This window comes from Metopolophium dirhodum, chromosome 2, assembly GCF_019925205.1.
Source record: "Metopolophium dirhodum isolate CAU chromosome 2, ASM1992520v1, whole genome shotgun sequence".
Lineage (NCBI taxonomy): Eukaryota > Metazoa > Arthropoda > Insecta > Hemiptera > Aphididae > Metopolophium > Metopolophium dirhodum.
This window is the reverse complement of record NC_083561.1, coordinates 31480362-31503209: the sequence shown is the minus strand read 5'-3', so window position 1 is coordinate 31503209 and position 22848 is coordinate 31480362. Positions and strand designations below refer to the sequence as shown.

The 22848-nt window shown below is 27.9% G+C and overlaps 1 long non-coding RNA gene across 1 annotated transcript; it reads right to left on the bottom strand.

The window, feature by feature from the left end:
- Positions 1 to 21761: 21761 nt before the first annotated feature.
- Positions 21762 to 22557, bottom strand: LOC132938274 (uncharacterized). The gene is made up of 3 exons (XR_009663894.1): positions 22541 to 22557; positions 22423 to 22461; positions 21762 to 22065 (listed from the first exon to the last, which is right to left on the bottom strand). It is a non-coding gene; the product is annotated as an uncharacterized LOC132938274 (long non-coding RNA).
- Between the last annotated feature and the right edge of the window lie 291 nt (positions 22558 to 22848).

Below are 22848 nucleotides of genomic sequence, written 5' to 3'. Positions count from 1 at the left end.
GTGAAATTTTCAAGTATCTACAGTCATACGTTTTTCAATTACAGCAAAATAGCAAAATCGTTACATGAGAAATCGAGTGAATTTCAAATGTTGTAAAAATATAAATTTCAAACGCTCATAAAAATTTAATTTGACTTTCTTGTAGACATTTTTTTTGATAAAGGTAGACAAACTTATGGATAATCTTGTATTACATTTTCAAATCATATATTTAAAAAGGAAAATTTTTATGAATTCTCAACTCAAAATAATTTGCTAATTTTCGTGATTTTTCCGTATTTTGTCAATATTTGAATTTTAAATGCTTATAAATAAAAACTGTAATTAAGGATTTTTAATTTTTTTCATCTGCCTTTGAAAATAACCTAGTAGCCTTATATTAAATTTTCAAGCTTTTTTACATAGTTCAATATAAATGAATGTGTTAAATTTATAATTTTACATAAAACACTGGAAATTTATAAAACCTAATTGTAATAATATACTATGTGTACTAAAAAGTAAAAAAAAAAATCAAAAGTTATGAAATTATATTAATTATTTTAGTTATATATTTAAATTTATACATTAAGCCAACTACGGCCACCCTGGCACGCCGAATTACACATCAAGTAATTTTTTTACATGTGCACTTTTTTGATGTGCGATTCGTACAGCAGGTACAACGTCGATATCCTTGTCCGGTCACAACTGACCCTAATCGAATGAATTCTCGTATAGAATATTAACTTTTTGAATGTTGAACGTCTGCAATTTGTTTGGGAACAGTACATTGTTGCAGCTAAACTTTTCCGCCCCAGTCATGTGCTCAGAATCCCTTCTTTTGTCGCAATACGAAATTTTCCATCATTTTCTTTTATTTATTTTAACTGAAAGAAGGCTGGCCGCATCTCCTCGCCCTCGATCCACACAAGAACATTGTCATCAATTTTGAAGGGAGAGAGGATGCCTTTTCCCCTGGTTACAATCTTGTCCACTTGAGATTTTAAATTTTTTGCAGCAATGTCGCGTCGTGTTAGAGCAGGATGATCGGAAACTACCTCTTCAGTGTCCTATATAAAAAAATAATTAACGCCTAAATTTTCTTTAAAATCAAGCAGAAAAAAATTTTCGACAGAATGAGCAAGCTCTAAACTTTAACTAGAAAAACGACGAATAAGATTTTCAATTATAGAATCAAGCCCAGCATAATATTTGATTCGCCAAAATTCTTCATTTGTTACATGAGCAGAAACTTCTTGTTCAGCACTAGTTGTAGAAGTTACATAAAAATTTAACATACGAGTACTTTCAACTCATTTTCTTTTCAACCCAAGACCTAGAAATTAGAATGAATATAAATTAGTAATTACCAGTTATAACATTGGCATTTTCACTATTGAGAATTAATAAAATTAGAAAAAATACAAATTATTAATTACCAATTGTAGGTTTCTTAATCGAAACTTGATGTTTTTTGGCAAATTCATTTATTTGATTCCAAATACTCAAAAATTTGTCATCATTTCGGTTATCTTTCAGACTTTGGATTACAGAATGAATTATTTGAGCTGCTTGCCCTAGTGTGGCTGTTTTTTCTTGTAAGCAATTACTCAGAATGTTTACAACAAGTAAAATTTGATACAAAATAAATAGATGAACAACAAATCTTGGTTTTTGAAGTAATGATAAAATGCCTAAAAATAATAAATTTTTACGTACATTTCACCAGCCCCCCCAAACATAATTTTTGACATTTTTTTTTTGCAAAACATTAGTGTGCCATTAGTGTGAATTTGTGTGACTATTTTCAGAATTTGTGCGATACTGGTTTAACCGTAAATTCAAAAATATATATGGGGGGCTGTAGAAATGTTCCCCAGCCCCCCATCATAGAAAAAATTACAATTTTCAAAATTTTCTTTTGCCAAACATTAGTGCGCCATTAGTGTGAATTTGTGCGACAACAACCAGAATTCGTGCGACACCCGTTATACTCGGAAAAATCGTTTTTCCATTTTGAGCATTTCCCCAGCCCCCCCTCATAGAAAAAATTACAATTTTCAAAATTTTCTTTTGCCAAACATTAGTGCGCCATTAGTGTGAATTTGTGCGACAACAACCAGAATTCGTGCGACACCCGTTATACTCGGAAAAATCGTTTTTCCATTTTGAGCATTTCCCCAGCCCCCCCTCATAGAAAAAATTACAATTTTCAAAATTTTCTTTTGCCAAACATTAGTGCGCCATTAGTGTGAATTTGTGCGACAACAACCAGAATTCGTGCGACACCCGTTATACTCGGAAAAATCGTTTTTTCCATTTTGAGCATTTCCCCAGCCCCCCCTCATAGAAAAAATTACAATTTTCAAAATTTTCTTTTGCCAAACATTAGTGCGCCATTAGTGTGAATTTGTGCGACAACAACCAGAATTCGTGCGACACCCGTTATACTCGGAAAAATCGTTTTTCCATTTTGAGCATTTCCCCAGCCCCCCCTCATAGAAAAAGTGTGAATTTGTGCGACAACAACCAGAATTCGTGCGACACCTGTTGTACTCGGAAAATTTTGAGCATTTCCCCAGCCCCCCCCCCCTCTCCACCCATTATGGAAAAAATTACAATTTGCAAATTTTTCTTTTGCCACCATAAATTTTTGCGCTGTCTTCCAGGTAAGTCGAAATATTAAATTTTAACATTGGATCTAAATCAAAAATTTTCATATTCAGTCATCACCAATATTACTTAATGTATTCAGATATAAAATAAGACCTTTTATATATTGCATGCTTGTTTAGAAAATAATATCACATTATTGTACTTTCAGTATGATTTTGAATACGATTTTTTTAAATTTTATTTTTAACAAATCGTTGTGGTAGGTCTTATTAAATTTGAATAATATGTAAATGTACAAACTATAGACAACACAATATTATATCAATGAATCAAAATAAGGTTTCTAAAATTATATACCTATGTAATTTATCTTTTTAATTTAAGCTAAATTAATTTTGTTATTTACAATTAAAATAATGAATTCATAAATACTTTCTTGATACTTAGTAAAAATAATTATATGGCCTGTGCCAGAGTAAGGTAATGTGTGCCCGATCCACTACGACCTCTTATATCGGCTATGCGCGCCTTGCTCTCAACATTGTCTTTCCGATATAAATCTAAGAACATCAATGCTTGGCCTGGTATGCATTATTTTGTTTGTAGGTTTATTCAACCTGGATTCGTCTAATATTTTCGCAAGACACATAAGTAATTATAGTGTTATATTAAAGCTGTAAGGATTGGTTTTGTGTAGGTATTTGAATTTATTAAACATAATATTAGCGTAATATTTGTATTCTCTATATTTTTCCTTTTAATATGATAACAAATTTTTATTATTGATAATATTTGACACAACTTTAATTTAAATTGTATTAATTAAGAACTCAATATATCAAATTTTTTTCGGTATCGGTCAGCTTGTAAATTATAAGATCCATGTGGGAAGCCAGTTTCACTAGCTCCACTCGGTAACGGGGGATTTTTAGAATACACATTTTGCGTAAGATACAATGGAAAGTAAAAATTATTGTGGTCTTGCCAGGTTACTCGAAATAGAGTTAAAATGTTTTAATTGGTTGATAAAATGTATATAATTTCGTCAGTGAAGTAGCAGAACACTGTTTTCTAGTTGTATTTTCTTTTGTTAATTAATTGATTACCTATATTTAAAATTACTAATAAGATTTTTTTTTATAAAATAGACCGTACTATGTTTATTGAATCCATAATGGTAAATTTATAATTACTGATACAGTGAAATTAGTTGGTAACTTAACTACTTACGTGTTAGTGCAATAATTGCAGTGCATGTATGTATAATGAATAGATAGAAAATCCAACATTACAATAAAAGATGAGTATAAATATGACATTTATCTTATAAATTATATTAAATTTGGCAACTTTATACAATGGTGACATCGTATTTTAGTATTTAATACGCGCAATGTAAACCAATAAGGTTCGCGCGCAATCGTATTCAACCCGCCCCGCTTACTCCACATGGTTGAATCACTGTGTTCTGAGGTCACTGAAATCAGGAAATTTCGGTAGCCTGGGTACCAGGATGGTATAGTTTACATTTTATATAATTTAACTATAATTTATTATTATTTTACGTCATTCGCACATACATAATTGTAGGTATTGATGGTGTATGGTAGTGTAGATTGCCGAACATTTGAGGTACTGATCTGTCGACATATTTATATTATTATTATTGCACGCAGATAATCACCAAACAACTTTAGAACACGAATATTAAAACGAACAAATATTTTACTGACTAAATCACTCCTTTATATTATTTTTGTATTGGTACTTCTTATTAGCAAGTTAGTTTTTGTTATTAATAACGTGTGTAACGTTGTCTATAGTTTGTACATTTACATATTATTTAAATTTAATAAGACCTACCACAACGATTTGTTAAAAATAAAATTTAAAAAAATCGTATTTAAAATCATACTGAAAGTACAATAATGTGATATTATTTTCTAAACAAGCATGCAATATATAAAAGGTCTTATTTTATATCTGAATACATTAAGTAATATTGGTGATGACTGAATATGAAAATTTTTGATTTAGATCCAATGTTCAAATTTAATATTTCGACTTACCTGGAAGACAGCGCAAAAATTTATGGTGGCAAAAGAAAAATTTGCAAATTGTAATTTTTTCCATAATGGGTGGAGAGGGGGGGGCTGGGGAAATGCTCAAAATTTTCCGAGTACAACAGGTGTCGCACGAATTCTGGTTGTTGTCGCACAAATTCACACTTTTTCTATGAGGGGGGGCTGGGGAAATGCTCAAAATGGAAAAACGATTTTTCCGAGTATAACGGGTGTCGCACGAATTCTGGTTGTTGTCGCACAAATTCACACTAATGGCGCACTAATGTTTGGCAAAAGAAAATTTTGAAAATTGTAATTTTTTCTATGAGGGGGGGCTGGGGAAATGCTCAAAATGGAAAAACGATTTTTCCGAGTATAACGGGTGTCGCACGAATTCTGGTTGTTGTCGCACAAATTCACACTAATGGCGCACTAATGTTTGGCAAAAGAAAATTTTGAAAATTGTAATTTTTTCTATGAGGGGGGGCTGGGGAAATGCTCAAAATGGAAAAACGATTTTTCCGAGTATAACGGGTGTCGCACGAATTCTGGTTGTTGTCGCACAAATTCACACTAATGGCGCACTAATGTTTGGCAAAAGAAAATTTTGAAAATTGTAATTTTTTCTATGAGGGGGGGCTGGGGAAATGCTCAAAATGGAAAAACGATTTTTCCGAGTATAACGGGTGTCGCACGAATTCTGGTTGTTGTCGCACAAATTCACACTAATGGCGCACTAATGTTTGGCAAAAGAAAATTTTGAAAATTGTAATTTTTTCTATGATGGGGGGCTGGGGAACATTTCTACAGCCCCCCATATATATTTTTGAATTTACGGTTAAACCAGTATCGCACAAATTCTGAAAATAGTCACACAAATTCACACTAATGGCACACTAATGTTTTGCAAAAAAAAAATGTCAAAAATTATATTTGGGGGGGCTGGTGAAATGTACGTTAAATTTTTATATAGTTGAATATGATTGAAATTATGTATTATTTTCAATTTTAAAGAACTAAATTTAACCTTTAGCTTGGGTCACATCTGTTATTATTATCTTCAATTTCTTCATTAAGAACTTCTATTAGAGCAGGATAATTTTTAGAGCATTACTTTATAATTATGATAACGACAAGACCAACATGTGTCACTTATTCTAGTTATACTTTTGTTCTTAAATTTAAATTTTTTTTTAATTTCTATAAATTTATAGTTGGTAGTAGGCATAGAAAAATGTACATATTTTGCCTCAGCTACAGGAATACGATAAAAGCAATATCATGTAATGTAATATGTACTAATTATCAATATTATAATAATTTAATAATTATCATTCAAATTGTATATATTTTTATTATTATTATTGATTGTTTTTTTTTCGACAGCTGTATCCAACAGTTAGGTATAACTTTTTCCAGGGACTTTTTTTCCTAGATTTGTCTGTGAAGGGTCCAGTATCCCTTGACACACCTTCCTATAAATCCATCACTGCAGATATGCATCGAATTTCGTATTAGACAATTCGATTTGTGTTATCATAAAAAATAGAAAAAAATCCTGGTGCAGCTTTATTATTAATTCTTAATTTTTTTTTTTGTTAAATTGTCTCCAAATGAAGGTAATTACGCATAATGATTTACAAAAAAAAAAACATATAATCTCTCATCAGTACATTGCACATGCTGTTATGGTAATAATAGTCTGAAAAATGAATAATTATATAACACATTTTAACAAGAAAAGAAAGTTAAGAATTAATAATAAACTTCGACCAAGATTTTTTCTATTTTTTATAACAAATCAGCGTATCTTTATGAGGTATCTATAGGTGCATAAATCCCATACCTATTTAATAACATTATACAACATTAATTTAAGGGTTTTACATTATTAGGTACATACCCGTATTTGTATATAATCAATAGTACTACATTTATATAAGTACCTATTTAATTAACAATCATATCACCTTGAATTTTTTTTCGGCATGACAAATATTTTTAAAATATTACGTATCACCTGTATGAAGCATACCATTTATATTGGTAAGTACATAATATTATGATAATTATATTATATTTGAACATATTTTTGACTGTTTATTATTTGTATTTTGTATATAACTATATCTAACGTAATTATTAGCAATTAATTTAAAGTCGATCTAACACAGTGAAAACATTTTAAATGCCGTGCTTCTTGGCTGTTTAAAATGATCACACCAATTATTTACTCAGGTGATGAAAAAAAAGACAAAAAAAACTAAATTATGTAGATATTGTTTTTACTGCATATGGTGAATTATTATTTCATATAAGAGCTGTTCAACCACTTATTATATGAAAATTGATTATTTTATTTTTTGAGACAGAATATTTTTGGCTATATTTTATACAAAACAAATGAAATGTATAGCTGCCACCTCTATCCACATATCTACATATACCCCGTTTAAAAAATCGATGTCCACTATTTAAGTTTTTTCAAAGTAGGTATGTCATTTTAGATTCTGAATGAAACGATGAATGTATTGATTTTACAATAATTTGTTTTTTTTTTTATAATTTTTTGTTTTGTGTCTGTGCACAATAAATAGTCGAAAAAAACGCTTCGATTTTCAACTTCAGTATTTTGTTTGATGGGAAAGTGAATATTGTTGGTGCATTGAGGAGGTCAAAATTTAAAATTGCCAAGAGTTTTCAAAAACGCCAGGAAAAACAACATAAAAATTAAGGAAAAACGGGAATTTTTACGCAAAATAGGTTTTCCACAAAATCAATTTTGGTTTTTGGTGTAACTCTAAAATAAATGAAGGTATATACATGACATTTTCACTGGTCATTGGTCGTTTATATTTGCATTTTCTATGCACGATAAAATTTTCAAAATATTTTGATTTGTTTTGAACTGTTTAGGAACATTTTCTGTTTCCAATTATATTACTTAGTCTTTTTTTCTATGAATGTCAATAAAACTTTATTTATTGGGTAATAAATCTTGACAATTTAATACAAGGCTCCTACTATATTGTTACAAAGACATTTGAAAATATTAAAAATCCTTAGTCACAGTTTTTATTTATACGCATTTAAAGTTCAAATCTTGACAAAATATGGAAAAATCACGAAAGTTAGGAAATTATTTTGAGTTGAAAATTCGTAAATATTTTTCTTTTTAAATCTAAGTTTAATACAAGATTCCTCATAAGTTTGTCTACCATTATCAAAAAAAAAAAAATGTCTACATGCGGATTGTTTTTTTATTATTATTCAAAAACGAATAACTGTAGATACATTAAAATTTTACTGAATGTTTACATTAGCAATTTCTATACATCACACAATTTTGAAAATATTTTGATTTGATTTGGGCTGTTTTCGAACATTGTCAATTTTGAATTTTTTTAGTTTTTTTTCCATAAATATCAATAAAATTTTATATGTTGGGTAAAAAAGCGTGAAAATGTAATGCGAAACTCTTGGTATATTGTTACAATAGCAGTTGAAAAATATTAAAAATACATAGCCACAATTTTTTTTTTATAAGCATTTAAGGTTTGAATTTCGACAAAATTTATCAAATTTAAAATTTAATATTTATTTTGTAGTTAAAAATGTATATAAAATGTTCAACTTTTATAGTTAAAGATTTAAAATTTAAAACAAGGTTCCACGTAAATAGGTAATTATATAAACTACTTAATTCACAATAATATCATCAGATATACTTGGTAATATGATAGGCTGACTGACCATTTCGCTCAGAATCGTTTTTCTTATACAATGATATTATATCATTGAATTCAAATTTAACACCATCCATCACAGTGACCCACTTGTAACCCACTGAACAGCAGAGCGACATCCACTCTCCCACTTTTCTTTAAATTTATGACACTCAAGACTCAACTAGTCTAACAATTAAATTCTAACAACCAATTGAATGTTCTTATTTCATTATATACCACCTTTTATACATTCCTATAATAGCTAATAGCTATTAAAGTTAATAAAAGTCTACTTTCAAATAGAAATCAATGTAAAATTAAATATTGATTCAACCATAATTTAATAATACAATATTATACAACAACCTTTCAATTTATTTTGAATAATTTTATATTGCTTCCATCTCTATACTTTTTTTTCGTATTCCACTCTCCCGTTATAACAGTATTTATCTATCCAACATTTTTCTATATAGTATTAATAATTAATTTAGTGTATCAATATTATGATTTCCACAGTTTTCAAGTTTCAAACAAGTACAATATTTTTGTATGAGTATAAAATGTAGTACCTGTACCTATATCATAACTATTTTAACTTTTAAGTTGCTATTTGTTTACTAATATTTAATTAAAAAATATTACCAGTACAGAGAGCTGAAAAAAAAATCATTTTTATTAGCCAATCTTATCTATTAACAACAAATTTGGTGAACTATTAAATTTTTTTAACAAACTGTCTGATGATCTTGTATACATAATTTAATTTTTAAACAACTATTTATAATAATTAAGTTCTAAACTATATGTAGAAAAAAAATAAATATAGATACATATAGAAAATATGTAATATGTATTTACATATAATTTATAAGTTGTTTAACAAATCTATAATATAACAAATTAAAATATTGCCCTTTAACTCATAAGTTACAAACTCATAAACCAACTCAACATCATAACATATTGTTGAGCGGCATGGCTCTGCGAATGCATATTATATTATACTATATTATAATTTTATTAAATAAACCACTCTTATAATAGTCGTGAATCGTGACCTTTTACAATATACAAAATAATATGATCTAATCATTAAATAAAAGAGTCACATAATCACAGCACTCAGTCACATACACACACATATTATACGACTTTTGTACACTTAATAATTACTAAAAATACACTATTATTTCATTTACTGGTTGAAATTGACTTCAACTTTATTTCAAACCATTATCTTTTGGATCGTTGTCGGTCCGCATATAACAATATTTTAAAACTCATATAAAAAATTTTTTTACTCTCAAAATAATTCTAGGAATATTTTTCAGCACTACAAATAGAATATAAAAATATTAAATTATAAATCAACAAAAATAATATGTTTCTCTTTATTTCTAGATGTGTAATCAATATATTATTTCTAATCATCTATAACCAAACACGTTTAAAAGAAAAAAAAATATTTTTCATAATTTCATTAAACTATTTCAAAAAGAGGAAAAATTTCAAGTGAAATATTTCAAATTTAGAACCATATATGTAATTATTGAAAAATAAAAAATAAAGCTTCAACTTATTATTTTAGTATATTCCGGACCCTAGTACAGTTGACCTCGGTAGACGGGGTCAAACCAAAATATTACGAATCCTACGCCTTTTCAGTCCTCCGCAATAATTATATGAATCGTAGTTGGGTTTGTAACGGATATAATTCGTAAAACATTCAATACAATGTACGTATATTTATCAATTTGATGTTAACGTTATCAAAATTTACAATAATTAAAGCACCTATCTATCAAATAAATGATATGTTAATAATAATTAATAACATGTGTCAATATATTAATATATAAGTAGCTATAAAATATAGGTACTCCAAAAAGAAATTAAAAATTAAGTATACATTTCTCATATGATTGTGAGAACTGAGTAAATCGTATATTAGTATACGTGTCCTTGGTAAATTAAAATTAAAAAATTGTATTAATGTTATAAAAGGTTTTTTTCGTTATGTTTATTTACAATTGTATTATGTTAGTGCCTAAATTTCTTTTAGTTTTTTTTTTATTCGATGTATTTTGTATTTTTTCCGAATTTGATGGGCGGTCTACTTGTATTCTTTTTGATCAATTGATAAATCCCGTTCTGTTTTTTCGACGCGCTATTGGTATAAGCTGAACAATAACATTTTTTTTTTTTGTACTTTGTTTATCCAAATTTACAAATATAGCTGTTTGTAATTGGGCATTATTACTTACTTTTGGAGCTTATTTTCAGTTTTTTTTAAATATTTATCATCGAATAATCTTTGTTTGTCGATACTAAATTTAGTACCTTTTTCAAATTGTCTTTTAAAGGGTACAGTAACCCTGGACCCCTTCCCTATAAATCCACCACTGCAGCTAAGAATTGTATTTCATATAAAAATATTGGACTACTTTGAATTTGGTTATCATTAATAATAGGATAAAATAGTGGTTAAGCTTTATTAATAATTATTAATTTCACTGTAACAATAATTCTTCCTAAATGGCTAAATATATTCAAAAACTTGGATAGTGCAGGTTTATTTAATTTTTTTTTTTTTAAAACCTATATAATGAATCTTATTCTGTGTGTATAAAGCAATTAGGTACATAAATATCGTACCAATATAATAATATATATCTAAAACTTTAAATCATCGATTTGTAATAAGCGATATTTTCTAAGTCCCAAATTATTACCGATCAGAATATTATTATTCTAAATCCAAAATATGGTTTTATTGAACTAACTGGCGTGAAGGTGCTCTGTGCAGCTTGGATGGAACACGACTGAATACAGGCAGTTTCGGTGTCTCCCTCATCGGGGTCCCCATCGATTATCTGCTATGTAAGCATGTGCATAATAATATGCACCATTATGTATAATATACTATTTTGTTATATAATATATAATGCACTAACATTAATTTAAACTTTAAAATATAATTTCTCAGTGAAAAAGTGTGTGATTATATTAATATATTACGCTGTTTTCAAAGCTTGATAATTTTGTTATACGTATATTTTAGCTGCGTTCATATACTAGCTGCCATCCATTATTATACCCCTTGCTAAGAAAAATGCCTTTCCAATTATTGCTTATTCGTAAACCTGTTTATTTACTAGACACCTATCTTAGAGGTATTTTCCGCAGTCACCATTTTCATAATCTGTTTATGTTACATGTTTAACTCCTCGTTGATGTGTTCCGAGAATTATATATTATCAAGTCTTCCTATACGCTTCCTAGATAATGACTATCTATATTCCAGTGATTCCTTCTATTATTATTAATAGCTTCATCGCTATACGCTAAGACTCAACAGATTTGTGGATTGTTTATTTGTACCTTTAGGTATTTGTACATAATATATTATTTATTTAATAAATGCACATGTATATGCCAACTTAATTTAATAGGCATATATTTTTTCTTCGGTTTGACTTAATTTTAAAAGATATTAGATATTAGATGTATAGATAATTATGTAGTTCGAAATGTTACTGCCTAGGTTTTTGTCTTATTTATCTAATGTAATATTACTAGCAATTAAATCAAAAATATTTAGCACTATTGTTAAGTCGATCGAACAAAGTGTTAAAATTGAAAACATGTGTTTAAGATGCCTATAGAGTATCTTCGACCTATTTAATTTAATTTTAATTATTTAATCAGGTGAATTTGTTTTATTTTTAAAAACCTAATTATTTTTTGTGTATTTCGTACATAAAAGTTTAAATTTAAACAATTATAGTTATAACTTAGAAGTGTTTAAAATTTAGATAAGTGGTTTGAAGGGGCTACTTACCTCTATCTACATATACCATGCTTAAATAATCAAAGTCCCCAACTTTATTTTTTTTATAAATAAATAACATTTTATTTATAAGACATAAGAAACATAAAATAAGAATAATTTGATAAAAAAAATGTATGTCACTTGTGTTGATATTTAGATAATAAATGAAGTAGGTATCGATATTGTTAAACTTTAGATTTTTATCTTTTCTAGAAGTATATACTATTTGATGTAATTGGATACTTTTTTATCCCCGGACTGATAAAGTGAAATAATAATGGTTTCTTTGAAAATTAGAAAGATAGATACCACTATTCCAGTAAAGTTGTGAGAGAACGATTGAACAGTATTTGAGTACAAAGTGTTTTTTTAAAACAAGATTTGTTATCTGGAATATTTTTAAGTAACTTAGTTTTATATTTCAATTGGTTCAATAAGATTAAGGAAAATTTAATCATTAATACGATAATTTTTGTTTATAATATCATTCCAGCCTAATCAATTGAAATGTTTAGAAATAATATCTTCATGAATATTTTTACAAATATTTACATACCTACTGGTATTGGTATATCATAATATACTATCATTTAATACTTAATAAATAGGCATATTATTACCTTAGATAATTTCTTCGGCAGCTATCTTTCCACCCCTCGACACTCTAGTATATCAATTCTAAACTCGGGATCCAAGTCTGAAACATCCATCTATTGCCAACGGCACGACACTCGTCGATGCATCAGATGCGGTTATGCGTCTATCTCTTCTTGCATGCATGCTCTGTTAATAACATTTATAAATGTCTAATTTCTCAGATAATATAGTATTTTAAACAACTGGATAAAACTAATAAATACTATATTCATTGTATTCTCAAGCTTATCACCGCTGCTAGTATCGGTGACATTGATTATAAAATTATTAAAATACACCCATGCAAAAATGTTTGTACATTGCAGACCTGCTGTCCGAATACCGAAATTATCTCAGAAAATTCGAAATGGTTGAATTGCACTTTTTACCTAAAAAGAAATGGTTGAATTGCACTCGGGTAAAAAACAGGTAGTGGTCGAACTCCACTGGTTCAAAAAAAGGAGTTAAAATTTCAGGTCACTATGGACGTTCACTTTTATTATTATAATAATATTTGACGATTTAAAATAAGAATTTATAAAAAACATGATGAAAATGAAAAAATTTATTAATATTTGATGGTATAAAAAAAATAATAAAAAAATTAAATATATATTATTACTACAAAAATTATCAAAATTAGTTAAAAAAAAAAGTTATAACAATGACAATAATAATTCTGATGATTTAATATAATATGTATATATAATATTATATTAACATAATGGACAATAGTATGTATAAAACAATTATTTTTAACTACGCCAGTAATTAAAATTATTGTCAGTCATAAGCCTGTTAGTGGGAAGGGAAATTAATGTATTATAAACGTTTAACCCCTTAAAATGCATGATATTATTGTCGAAATACCTTTTTAGGCGAAGTGCAGTTCGACTAAAATAAGTGCAATTCGGCCATACCTAGACAACTTTATGTCCCTGCCATATTATGGTTAAACACCAGGCAATTCGTTACTATATATATACAGGGTGTATCTTATGTCATTGTACGTGGGGTTTTTTAACGATTATGGATCGATGACATGGAATTTCGTTAAAACGAAAAAAGACATGTTTCTTTATTTTTAACAAGCAATTTGTTTATAACAATTTCAAAATTTTTAAACACGCAGGTGTACCAATAGCAAAATCAACTTTATTTTTTCAAAAGGCAACTACTATATTTTTTAATGGATTCTGGTAAAGCTTTTTTTTCTGAAAATTTTGATAGTCAAATCATCAGTTTTAGTTCGCTAGTTTATTAACTATGGTCCTCTTAAGTTTAGTAAGATCTGCAATAATACTTTTAATTGAAATAATTGGTATAGGTTTAATTTACAAGATCTTAATAATTTTTTCTCATAACTACCTTATTTATACACTTAAGTAGTTTAATCAGTAATCTAATGACACTCAAAAAAAAAAAAAAACAAACAAAATTGTTGACAAACATAGTTCATTATTTTATTTTAACATACAATCATCAAAATCAATATTATTATTTTAATTTGTTATTATAGGTAATCGTAATTAATTACTTCACAGTTACGTTTCTTATAATATCATAAATTTGGATTCTTCATTAGGTGGCTAAAGTAATAATGGTAAATTAGTAAATTGTATTCGATTGTTAAAATTAATGTCTTAGGTATGTATGGGGGTTAAAAAAAATTGTGAAATAAAAAAAGTGCAATGTTTTGTGGTACCTACTCTTCTCGTAGTGGGATAAACTTGAAATTTGAATCATATATGTTATACTTATTAATAGGCCTATATTGGTAGGTAGGTATCCCATGCGAAGTATGAATTTAGGAGTTGAAATTCATAACCCACCTTATTTTTTAGTTTTGGATATTTAAAGTTTAAATTTTATTTCGTCCTTTTCCTATCATAAATTCCTATCATACTTTTCTTACAATAGCATTAATTTGGATTTTTTATTAGGCGGCTAAGGACTAGGTAATAGGTACCTAATGGTATTTGATTCTTGTTATAATAATATTAAAAATCTGTAATTAACTTAGATTAAAAGTATGCCTAAGTTAGGTTACAAACTAGTTAGGTTACAAACCTATATTGAAATTGACTATTTATCTAAATATCTTGCAAATAGTTTATTTTAAATCACGATTATTAAATAATTCATAAAGAATTTCAACTGCTAAATTCATACTTTGCATGCAATACCTACCAATATAGGGAACTTATGGTTCAAATTTCAAGTTATAAAAGTTAGTTATAAGAAAAATGTATTTAGCTCTTGTAAATTAAACTTATACCAATTATTTCAATTAAAAGTATTAATGCAAATTTTACTAAACTTTAGATGGTCATAGTTAATAAACTAGCGAACCAAAACTGATGATTTGACAATCAAAAATTTCAGAAAAAAACTTTACCAGATTCCTTTAAAAAATATAGTAGTTGCCATTTGAAAAAATAAAGTTGAATTTGATATTGGTATACAAATTTTGAAATTGTTATAAAAAAATTGCCTGTTAAAAATAAAGAAACGTGTCTTTTTTCGTTTTAAAGATATTCCATGGCATCAATCCATAATCGTTAAAAAAACCCCGCGCACAATGACATAAGATACACCCTGTATAATATATAGCTTGTATATAGGTACCTACTATAATATACTATAAAAACTTTATACACTTATGACGATATCTTATATGTATTATAATCGTTGAAGCGCTGTGACCACATAAAATTTGATTGAAACGACCAACAAAAAAATAATTGACACCCAGTATTATTATTGATACGCATAATAATATTACAGTTATGTACCTATATTAGTTTTTTTTCGAGTGTCTATAAATAAACTTTATAAAAACAATAACTATAATAATAGTAAACATTTTTTATTTTACATTCATTATAGGACCTGTTTTGTTTTTTGTATTCTATAAATATAGGTAGGTCGTTGGTACACTGTACATGGTACACGTAATTTATAACATAAAGTTAGGTGAGGTATAACTAATTAGTTACCATCAATGTCGCATTGAAACTATATGATTTTAACATATAACTCTATGTTGTTCGATAATGAAAGCAATACTTATTTATATTCCACCAATATATTATTCATTTAAAAAAATGTACGGTTTCTTCATCTAGAATTATTTTATTTAGAAACATAATTTTGACAGCCTCCGTTGGATCATATTATATTTTGTATGACGTGTAGTTTTAACGAATAACTGAGATATAATAAGGTGGCATGAAATGTACCCACCTATCTTTATTTTAACTATGAATTGTATTCTATAAATGTATAGGTAATAAATAATAATTATTACAACAAATCGGAAACCCGTTTGTTGTGGTATTTCACGATCATTGATGGTTATTACTTATTACTCATAAGGTAAATGTAATATATTATATTTCAGGCATTCAATATTTATCATATCCGAACATCGCCATTATAGAAGAATACTACTTTCATTATCATTGGCATACTCGGGATTATTATTTAATAACAAATATTCATAATTGTATACACACATTACACGGGTTCGTGGTTATATATAAACTAGTAGTATTCTACTACTTAGAAGATAGTTCTTTGGTCCCGGGTAGAAAGGGCATAAGTCAATTTGACCAACTTTTTGACACAGCAGTAACAATGTTTGAAAATTCCTACGTGTAAGTTCATTATATCCTTAGATATTTAAGGTATTTTTATTTTGTATATTATATTACATTCCTAATACATGTAACCATTAAAATTCTTGATACTATGAATATTTAACGAGATAACTGTAGTTATGCCCTTTTGATTTCACTAGTTTTGACTTAAGCCTTTTTGTCCACGACTTATGCCCTTTTGATTTCTCTTTTACTGACTTATGCCCTTTTGAGTTCACTTATTTTGACTTATGTCTTTTGTACATGACTTTTCAAATAAATAAATTATCAGATAAAAATATCACTGAACAGGTACACTAATGTCTAATACATAGAATATAGTAATAAACTAATAACCAATAATTATAGTATATTCATTTATTATTTTTATGAAAAAAAAAATGTATTACTTTTACAACTCTCAGATAGGTACTCACTCATAAAGTACCTACACTAATACAATATTGGCAGTTGGCACCTACAATATTATAGAAATACAATTAATACAAAACATTATAATTAAAAAAAAAAAAATATTAAGAACTTTAACAAACTTCAAGTGACTCATCAAGTACACTAAACTAATTCAACATTTTAAAGAAATAAAAACAGTATAAAATAATATTATAATAATTGAAAAAAAATATTAAGAACTTTAACAAACTTCAAGTGACTCATCAAGTACACTAAACTAATACATTAAATAAAATTAAAACAGTATAAAATATAATAATTGAAAAAAAAAATGTTATATTTTTAAAATATTACAACATAATAAAATTAAAAATTGTTTAATGAATCACATTATTAATCACTTTCACTCAAGTCTGGGTCATATGAAGCATCTTCATTTTGATCGTCCTTTAAATTCTTATAAAATGCATGATAAATATTCGGTATTAATGGTAGTAAATCAATTAAATCTTTTTTTTTTTCTTTTGAAATGGGTAATGGCCCATCATAAGCTGGATCTAATGATATAATATTTGCCATATTTTTTGAGCCTCTTCGAATCATATTTAAAGTTTTAAATTCCTCTTCTTCACTTAGACTGGTTTTATACAATAGCTTACCCAACATTGATGCACAGTATCTGACCCATGAAACATCGTGCCAAATAAACTTATTGCCATCTTCATTAGTCTTTCTCATGACTAAAGGGCCTTTTACAATCTTACCAAAGTCATATATTTCACTTTGTTTCATTTCATCTATATGAAATGGTTTTTTTTTTGTTAGTACAACTTATTAATGTAGCCCAATCCCTTGGATGAGCTACAATGGTTTCTGACATTTTTTTTTGTTTTTCAATAAGTGAATGATCACAATCACACTACATATGTGTATGTCCTGGCTCTAAAAATTTGTGATTGATTTCTTGTAACGTTTTCTTTTTTGATAATAGAGCAAAGAACATACTGACCATGTGGGAATTCTTGTTTTGTCCTGCACAAGAATCAGAATATAAAGTAACTGTTTTTATAGTATCTGGTAGTTTCATAAGGTCCTTGAAAACACATGATGCAATTTCATTGCCTCCCCTACGAGCAACTTCCTCATGCCACAAATAACAGGAAGCTTGTCCTGTTGCGAGATTGTGTGTTGTTAAATTATATGTCCAGTACAAACGTTTATAGAATGCCACAGAGGTCTCCAAAAATGGTGTTGGCAAGCATTGTTGAAGATCAAAAGTAATGCAAATATTTGTTGAATCCAATTTTGATTTTTCTTTGTCCAGGCGTTTGAAACTGTAAGCGTCATCAGCATTTTTAATATGCTTATCACGCTCATTAATTAAATTTATTTTGATTTCAGCATTTTGTTCCATTTCAATTCTCATTTTAAACGAATCACATTTGTGACAGGTGTCGGCTTTTCTCACTTTAAAAGATAAATTGGTAGTTTTAAATTCTCTTTCATATATTGTTCTTCCAACTGGTTCAGATGTTGTCAACCGGTATAATTCGTACATTTTTTTAAGATTAAGATGAGATGCTAAATACTTTTTATTATTTGTTTTACGTGTATAATGGCTTTCGTATGCTGGGAATGAAAGAGTATGTTTATGTACATCTATGATAGCAGCTTCAGTTTTTTTATTTGGTGAAGGTCCAAGTCCTCGTTGATCTTTTTTTGCTATACCTGTAACTGAATTTGTGTACTTGTTTTCTAGAACTGTTCTAACAAATTTTTCTTTCTCGTCTAAAGTGATTAAAAAACATTTTTTGCAACATTTTTTACGATTACCATCAATAGTAAAGTAGTAATGATAAGTAACATTTCTTTCTTTTAATGATGTGTCGACTCTTTTTCTTGTAACTACAGTTTTCTGTAATCATTAATACCGATTATAATATTATATTTTTATAGTAATAAATTAATTTTTATCATTGACTTATGCCATTTTTACATGAGATATAATATTACACTACAAAAGGCGTAAGTCATATTAAGCCTTATGTACCTGAGCAATAAAATGGTATAAATGGCATAAGTCAACATACGCCTTTTCTACCGAACGTAGAAACGATCATGTTGAGATATGCTCTATTTATTTTTTCAATAATATAAGTAATATTCGTCACTGACTTATGCCAATTGGACCAAAAAAATCAGCAAAAATCAAGCTTTAAATCTACGGAAAAAAATTTTTTTGTGAAAAATTGACTTAAGCCCTTTCTACCCGGGACCAAAGAGTTAACCCTCGCCGTAGGTCTAAAAAGATTAAGACAGTGCATATAGTTATTTTGTATCTGAACTTGTAATAATAAAATGTTATATTATTGTCATATTTAAAAGTCTTAAAAGTGCTTTATAATTATTCGCCTATCTTTCTCAACAACGACTCAAGACAACGACGAACGTGCGACATTTTCACTATTTTCAGTGCCCATTTTTTGTTTTTGTGAATACGACACGTCACGGCAACCTCATACTATAGATTAGAATACGAGAAGCTCTGTAGAAACCTGCTGACGTCATAGCGCTACAAAATGTATGTGATTGCCTATTCAGCCCCTTTCTCCTTATCACTTTTATGTACTCGTTAACTAATACAAATAATTTGGCACCATATTTTACCTATATTGTATTATATTATACACCTAATTATTAATTTAACATATTATATCATAAATATAAAAATATTGTTCATACATATTTTATAATGTTCTCATACCTAAGTTCTATTTCTTTTATTATTTTGTATTTGTACATTGTACATAATATTATGACTTGTAATGATGGTGTACACTGTTGCAAATATTTAGTAGGTACCTACATTTTTTATATTGTTTTAATAATATTTTGTATTAATCTTTATGTCACACATTTCTCACTGTACATAATTTTTAGTTAGTATAATCAATATTTTGTGATAATTATATAATTATTTTTTCACAACTATCGATATCATAAAAATGTTTAAAACTTAAGACCCGTATAACCGTGTAGAACTGTATCAAATTATTGTAAAAACAATAAGCTAACCATCAAGTATTACTCTATGAAATAAACCTTGTTTTAGTAATCCAGTGTCCATAATCCATACAGCCATACACTTGATACAGGTAATGATGTATATTATAAACTATGTATATATTTTTATATTTTAACACTAATAACACTATAATAATATTAAGTACCTAAAGGCTAATGGACTATTGGACTTAATTTAAAAATTAAAAAAAGTTAGAAAACGTAGAAACATTAGTAAATACTAAATTTAATATTACTAAATTTTATTCGGATTTTGAAATTGCTGCTCATAAATCAATACTTAAATGTTTTCCAACATGCCAAATTATTTGCTGTGTCTTCCATCTTGCACAAAATTGGTTTAAAAAAATTCAGCAAAATACTGTTTTACATAATCATTACTTGAACAATAACTCAGAAATTGGTGATTGGCTGAAATGTTTCTTTGGTTTACCGCTATTACCATCAGATCAAATTCAACATGGATTTACAGAGTTGATGTCTATTTGTCCGACCGATATTTCTTATTTTTCAGATTATGTTCTAAATAATTATATTATAGAAGATGCCAAATTCCCACCTTCACAGTGGGCAAAAGAACCAACTGAGGAACCTCGTACTACTAACGGGGCTAAATCATTTCACAGTAATTATAACTCGCAATTTTATCATCCACATCCTAATATTTATCAAGTAATTAATATTTTAAAAGAAATTCAAACGGAAACCTTACTAAAAATTAATTCTATCAACAAACAAAAAATAAATATATTACGTAAAAAATACTAAAGAAAAACAAGACTATACATTAAAATCATGGGAAGAATATCAAACCGGAAAATTAACAATAATCGATTATATTAAAAAAATGGGCATGAGATACCATACTAATAAAACAAATTAGTTGGGATTTTTAATACATAATTATGATAATTTTGACACTTTATTAAACAAATGGGCATATCAGATACCATGCTAATAAAAAAAAAATAGTTAAGATAATATATATTATATAATAAAAAATATGACGATATGACAATACATTTTTAACCATACCAGTTAGAGTTAACTGAGAGTCCTAAGTCTCTAAAAATGGGAAGGAAAACGTATTAGTCTACATACATTTTTATAAATATATATTTATAGTTCGCCCAAACGATGTATTAGATAAATTAAAGGTCCGTGTAAATTTCGCCCAAATGATATGTATAAATTCGCCCAAACGATATGTTATTTTGGGTCATTCGCCCAAATGAAAGCCGCCCGTCGGATTGCATACCTTATGACGTGACCCGGCCGTCGCACATTGTCCGCTATCCGACGAAGTCGGATTGCCTACCCGGATAACTGAGGTGACTGACCTGCTGACACCAAAAAAATCGCGGCGGCTATATGATTTTTTTACAGAATTTCGAATTTCCGGCGGCATAAGCCGGGCTACCACGTCGAACCGCGGTGGTCCTAACCTTATCTCAGTTCCTTATCACCACACCTCCTTATCACACACCAACCGGCTCGAGAGTCGAGACCGACGACCAGACCAAAAGACCACTGTAGCTTCCGACATCGATTAAAACTCTTCGCCAACTCAGGGGCCAGCGACGCTCGGAGACCTAGTATTACATAAAATAGATATCGTTTAAGGCAGTAGTAGTTTTACCGGCCAAGACGCTAATCGGATCTTAAATTTATGTAAAAAAAACCATATATATATTATATTATATTATATTATATTAGTAATTTATAATAATATGTAGGTACAGGTATTATTAGTAGTATACAGTACAATAAAGTTGAATTAATTTTTTCCGAAAACATCACATTAATTTTATTAGGAATTATAATAATTAAAAACATGAAAATATTATACAATGTGATATAATGTTGTATTATAGAATTTAGTTTATATTTATCTTAATATGAGTAAACAAAATATTCAAACTCAAACGTAATTTTATTATTTCATATAAATGGTGTCACTCCATTAATGTTTAAGATGGACTTATAAAATTCATTGTAACCTGGTGATTCAGTTTTTTCTGTACAAAAGTCATCGACCAATGGACATAATATGTCACGTTTTTGAACTGCAAAAAAAAATTTATATTAGTTTTATTGAGCGTGTTCATTTGAATGCCCTTCTACAGATGCAATGAAAACTCGATTTTTAAATGTATATTATAATGAGCAATTTTTAGCCCATAAACCTGAAACCAGGCAAACATTTATTCAACTGAAAAACCATTTAATTGTAATTATTTTTACTATGAAGATATTGGAATTTTCTTCTAATTTAAACTAAAAAATAGTTTTTAAAACTTTCCGGCTTTGATAAATCCAACCAATACTTTTTACAGTGACAGAAAAACATTTTCAACATAAATTTAAAAACAAATAAAAAATATAAAGTGCCTAACACATTAATACACAATGTTTATGCTTACCGCTTTCTTTGATAAAATTGGCGAAGTGTCTTGTAAGATCTATACATTTTGGATAGTTTGATTCATTTTTAGTTTTCATGTTATTTTATAGAATAAAAAAAATAAAATAAATACGTACTAATCAAAACTTTATCTGAAAAAACAATAATGATAATTATTATTATTATTATTATTTAATGTAAATGTGATATTATGAACCTACTGTTAATAGTATAAATTCATTTTAAAACGTAAGTCGATTGATTTTTATAATTTAAGAACCTTGCAGAGTAATATTTTATAGAAGATGTATAGGTCTATTGTCTATATTATGGACTATGATAGTAATAGTCATACCCAGTAATGAGTGACGGCTTGTTAACTAATCGGATTCATAGCTATACCTAGCCAATAATGCTTGTCAGCATACTCAGAGGGTAAGTAAAA